The sequence below is a fragment of the Microtus ochrogaster genome, unplaced genomic scaffold, assembly GCF_000317375.1.
Source record: "Microtus ochrogaster isolate Prairie Vole_2 unplaced genomic scaffold, MicOch1.0 UNK7, whole genome shotgun sequence".
In the NCBI taxonomy this organism is placed as follows: Eukaryota; Metazoa; Chordata; class Mammalia; order Rodentia; family Cricetidae; genus Microtus; species Microtus ochrogaster.
This window is the reverse complement of record NW_004949105.1, coordinates 8,891,716-8,896,448: the sequence shown is the minus strand read 5'-3', so window position 1 is coordinate 8,896,448 and position 4,733 is coordinate 8,891,716.

The following is a 4,733-nucleotide window of genomic DNA, read 5'->3' as shown; positions in this document are numbered from 1 at the left end:
ATCTCACTGTGCCAGGCCTCCACTCGCTCATCTCAGAAAGAGGGAGCTCCACATCTCACTGTGCCAGGCCTCCACTCGCTCATCTCAGAGAGGGAGCTCCACATCTCACTGTGCCAGGCCTCCACTCGCTCATCTCAGAGAGGGAGCTCCACAGCTCACTGTGCCAGGCCTCCACGTCGCTGTGACCTCCCTACCAAACAGCTGTGTCATCATCAGGTTGAACTCTTTAAAGAGCCCCAGTGTCCAGCAAAACTCTCCTGCCTTTGTCATTGCTGTGGGCTGTATTGTCTTTATCTTCTAGCTTTCCTCTCTCTCTTTATCTCAGCCTGGGTCACTGATATTAGCCTTAGCTCCCCCTAGTGACGAGAAAGGCAAAACCTGTTCTGGCACAAAGCATCACAAAAGCTGTTTTCAGTTGTGTTTGAGAAACAGCTTTTGTGGAAAGAGTTTCCTAGAGAAACCGAGGCCATCTGGGTGCCACCTCACCAGCACAGAATTGAACTCTGAGCTGAGAGATAAGATAAAGCTGTGAAACCAAGTTAAGATTACTAATTTTTTAAATTTATTGTTTTTATTTTATTGGTGTTTTGCTGTATGTATGTCTGTGTGAGGGTGTTGGATCCTGGATGAGACGATTATTTGCTGACTCAGTGGGTGTCCATTTCACCATTTTGTGCACATAGCACAGCATGCAAACTGTGCACAGTCACGTGTGTCTATGCACATACTACAACATGCCTACAGTCATGTGTGTGCCTAAGCACATACCACGACATGCAAACTGTGTACAGTCATGTTATGTGTTGAAGCACATACCACAGCATACAAACTGCGCACAGCCACGTGTGTGCCTACGCACATTTGCTCTGCACTTATGTCTGTGCATCTTCACGTAACAGTTTCACGAGTTCACAGCAAGGGGCAGCTAAGATCAGCACTGAGAAGAGAAACCTACGGGGAATGGTAGATTGCCCGTGTGAACTGCTCAGAATGCTTTACGCTCCTGGACTGGGCAGTATAGAACCGGTCCTTCACACTCAGTGCTTATGTTCAGAACATGGACAGCGTTTCTATTCAGAACTACCCTGAGAATCGGGCAAAACCTAGATATTTGTGAACATTTTGTCTTATAAAAGAGGTCCCTGTGTTGACCCGCATGGGAGACTGTAAATCAGTGATTCCTTCTGAGGTACGGCATGCTTGATTATATTAATGTTACACGATTTCACCCTTCCTTCATAGTTTTGGGGTTTATGAAGCAACACTCTCTAGAGTTCATTGCAAATGGAAAGCTGGCACGAAAACTTTCTATCCAATTATTCCTGCATACATTTGGTAACAAATCTTTTTGTTTTTTGGATTTTTTTTAAAAGGAGGCGATAAAAATAGGAAATTTCAGGTTTCAGATGTTTTATTGCATTCTTGTAGCAGAATAACAGCTTCATTATAAATAATTCCGCAGTACAATGTGAACGTTGTGAGGTGCTTGGAGCGCTTGAGCCAGCTTTTTCTGCAAAGTGTCCTGTGCGGGGAAGCGGTCCTGGCTTGTAGTTTATATTACACTCGATCGCTGAGCTTTTGTACGGTATTGGGTTACGGCTCCCAAACGCATGATCATAAGGGTAAAAGAGGCCGCCAAGGGTACTGCAGTGGAGGAGGGAGGCTCAGGACACTTCCTAGCTGAGATGTCCATGCCAGGCACTGCAGTCAGCTTCCCTCAGCTGGGGAAGGGTGGAAGCCGGCTCTGGGGACGAGCTCCTCTTGGCAGAGTCCTGTTTGGTTGCTGGAAGGAAACACGGTGAGGGTAAATGCGACCGACCCTTTCTCCTCGGAGTCTGGGAAAAGACTTTCACAGACGATGAGCCCAAGAGGGAGGGAAGGAACCCCCAAAGGCGTCTAATTCAGAAGGGTTTTCGTTCGTCCATGCCCCTTTCCAGCACCCCAACTACAAACAATGCTCGAGTGTCCCACAGTGGGAAACTCCGTCTCCAGAGGCAGTGCATTCTGTCTGGGAATAGCCCCAGCGTTGGAGCTCTTCCCGATGCGGGGCTGAGATCTGTCTTCGTTCAGCTTCCACCCATTGTTCATGGCTCCTGCCTCAGATTCACAAGAGCGCTTTTCCCGCTCCATGACCGTTCAGCTCTCAGAAGGCAGCAGGTGGATAGGAGGAAGGAGCTGTGTAGATGGAACAAGGCCTGGCCTCTCTGCCTCTGCGTCTCTCCTCTGCCGTGAAATGGTGATGATGGACAGGGTTTTAGGGAGTTAGGAAAGTGTGATCCAGGCTCCAGAGCCTCTCTCTCCTGGAACAAAGAGCAAAAGCCAGTGGCAGAGGATCTTCCCTGTCTTTCTTTAGAGTCTACCATCCACGTACTTACTCGTTCATGTCCGCTGGAGTTCGGGACTCTGCTTCTTTCTTTCTCATTAGCCCTGTCCTGCCCACACATTGCCTATCCTTTCTTGGAGGTGTTGCCTGCTGCAGAATGTGGGGAACTCTGCCTAGAACTCATCACCAAGCAGAGCTTGGTCCTCAGAGTTGTTCTCTGAGAAGACATCAAATGCTGAGCAGCTGTGTGCTAGGGCATCCCAGGGATTTCACCAAGTAAAAGAATGTGGAGTTTTGAAACTCGAAAATGTTGGAGATTTTGTCAGTTCTTACATGTGACACTTGTCTATTCCATGTCACCCGAGTAATCTGATATCTGTTTTCCCAGCAAGCAGATGGAACTTTGAGAACGTAAGAAACCCAGTTACGTAAGGATGCTAGTTCCTACCCTCTGCCCGCTGATATTCCACTTTCATTCACCGAGGTGGATGTTCTTGGCCCCCTTTGACTTTCCTGTGCCTTATTCCAGTCTCCTTCTGTCTTAATCTGTATTTTATTGCTGTGGAGAGACTCCTTGACCGTGGCAACTCTTATGAAAGAAAGCATAAATTGGAGTTGACTTACAAGTTCAGAGGTTTAGTCCATTATCCCGGCTGGAAGTCCAGCGGCATGCAGGCAGATAGAGAGGGAACTGAGCTCTAGGTCAGGACTGGCAGGCACCAGGAAGAGAGGGAGAGACATTGAGAGAACCATGGGCTTTTGAAACCCCAAAGCCCATCCCCAGAGACACAGTTCCTCCAACAAGGCCACACCTCCTAATAGTGCTGCTCCCTGGTGACCAACGCTTCAAATCTGTGAGCTTATTGGGGCTCTTCCTTCAAACCCCCATACCTTCTCATGGCCTTTGTCCTCCTTTCCAAGTACGACAGAAAGCCTCAGGGATGGGGGTGCTGGCTTTTCAGTCTCCTTAGCCAAGTGCTGGGAGTCTTCTGATCACCATGCGAGGGATTGAGAGCCTCCTAGTATCGCTTATTTTAGTCTTTGTGGTAATGAAAGTGAACCTAGCATACACTCTAGCCAAGTGCCCTACGCCTGAGATATGTCCCTGTCCTGCTTTTCCCTTTTGATTTTGGGACAAGGTCTTTTTAAGCTGCCTACGTTCACTTTGAGCTCACTCTGAAGCAGACAGGACTTGACCCTCTGATTTCCCTGCCTCAGCTTCCTACGTAACAGAGAGACCAGACCTGCATGGGTTAAGCACCATCATCACTTAAAACTGAATAGGAAACAACTGTGTGTAGTTGGCATTTCCCTTTGGGCTGCCAACCAGCTCCCAAATAAACACATGGAGATTTCTTATTAGTTATGAAAGCTTGGCCTTTAGCTTGTGCTTGTCCTGCTGGGGGATGATGCTTTTGTACCCTGTAAAGATTTGTCACTGGCATTAGATTAATAAAACGCTGATTGGCCAGTACCCAGGCAGGAAGTATAGGTGGGGTAACCAGAGTGAGAGAATTCTGGGAAGAGGAAAGACAAAGACACAGTCACCGGCCAGACACAGAGGAATCAAGATGAGAATGCCTCACTGAGAAAAGGTACCAAGCCATGTGGCTAAACATAGACAAGAATTATGTGTTAGTTTACGTTATAAGAGCTAGCTAATAAGCCTGAGCTAATAGGCCAAACAGTTAATAATTAATATAAGCCTCTCTGTATGTCTTTGTGACTGAGCAGCTGTGGGACTGGGTGGGACAGAAACACCATTTACAAATGGCTCCCAAATGTTTGGCAATAATTTCCATGTAAAGCCTGAGAAAGCTTTAAAACAAAAAGATTCTAGACAGACAAGAATGAAATCAAGAACAGCACTCTGTGTAACTGTCTTTACTCCTGCAGGCTGTTTGCTGGTGGCAAGCAGAGGCGTGGATCCTTTAAGAAAGGGTTCCTGACTCAGCGTTAGCAGCAAAAACTGCTGGCAGCTCTTTTAAGAAACCCTGCCACAAAACACTTAAATGGTGTTTATGAACAGCCAGAAGCATGCTTTTTGGTAATGGCATGGACCTAGAAACTCCACAGATTTGTGGCAAAAAACGTGACTCCTGCCAGTACCTCCTCCATGAAGCTAGACTCTCAGGAAGCCAAGGAATGGGGTGGAGCCAGCCACCATAGCCACAACTTTAATCCTAGTTGTACTGCTTAGCAGATTTAAGACTTATGTTGTCAGAAAAAGATAGAGATGTACAGTAAAGGCAGATTCAGATGATAAAAAACCCTAAGAAGTTTACAGTGTGTTTGAAAAATATACATAGTGTTGTGAGAGAAAAGTAAAGGGATACAGAAAGTCCTTTTTAAAAAAATAGAGTAGTTGGGTGTGGTGGCACATGCTTTTGATCCCAGCACTTGGGAAGCA